Here is a 760-nt window from a genome sequence, read left to right on the forward strand (position 1 = left end):
TGTGTGTGTGTGTGTGTGTGTGTGTCGACACACACTTTTCATTTTATTTTATACTGCATAACTTTACATTTATAAATTTCACTTCTTGCTTATGCAAAATGACAGAATTTGTAGTGAAATATAAGAGAAAAGAAGATAAATTTGTTGTATGGTGGATAACGGTGGAGCAGTTTGGACGGTCACGTAAATTTGTTTCCAGCAATCGCTGACTCTACACTTGGGTAAGTTTACTTTTTTATATTTCCTTATTTTTTGGACTGCTCGATTCTATTTTTTAAATGTAGAACAATGAGTTCCAGACATTCAGGGAAGTCCGATAAAGTGATGTGTCGTTGCAGACTACCGTCCTTGCTATTCACGTCACGCCAAACACATAGCTACGGGAGACAATTTTACAGGTGCCCGCGGTGGGGACTATGACCTGAAGACTGTAAATTCTTCAGGTGGACAGACAATACAATTGTTTCTACGATATCCCAATTGGACACAGCTGCTAGGAGTTCGAGAGTACCACAACAGGAGACCACCGCATATGGTTCGAGTTCTTCCGTGCATACCTCACCCCATCAAGACACGTTTGCTCGAGGATTTGAGGTATCAGAAACGGGCAACATTCGTCATGATGTGACTTTACATGTTAAACTCAATATTGTCATATTTTTCCTTGTAATTTTGACATGTTATTTCTTCTTTTTTTTGGGGTCTTTCTATAATCCATATTAGAGTTCCATAAATGTGTATTGAACTTTCCTTTATATCA

The 760-nt window shown here is 38.3% G+C and overlaps 1 protein-coding gene across 2 annotated transcripts in view; it reads right to left on the reverse strand.

Annotated features, from left to right (window-relative positions):
- The window catches only part of LOC110022977 (protein CIA1), a gene marked incomplete in the record, with an annotated part of 49955 nt that overhangs the window by 47941 nt on the left and 1254 nt on the right, over nucleotides 1-760 (reverse strand).

The sequence above is a fragment of the Phalaenopsis equestris genome, unplaced genomic scaffold (genome assembly GCF_001263595.1).
Source record: "Phalaenopsis equestris unplaced genomic scaffold, ASM126359v1 Scaffold000002, whole genome shotgun sequence".
Taxonomy (NCBI): domain Eukaryota; kingdom Viridiplantae; phylum Streptophyta; class Magnoliopsida; order Asparagales; family Orchidaceae; genus Phalaenopsis; species Phalaenopsis equestris.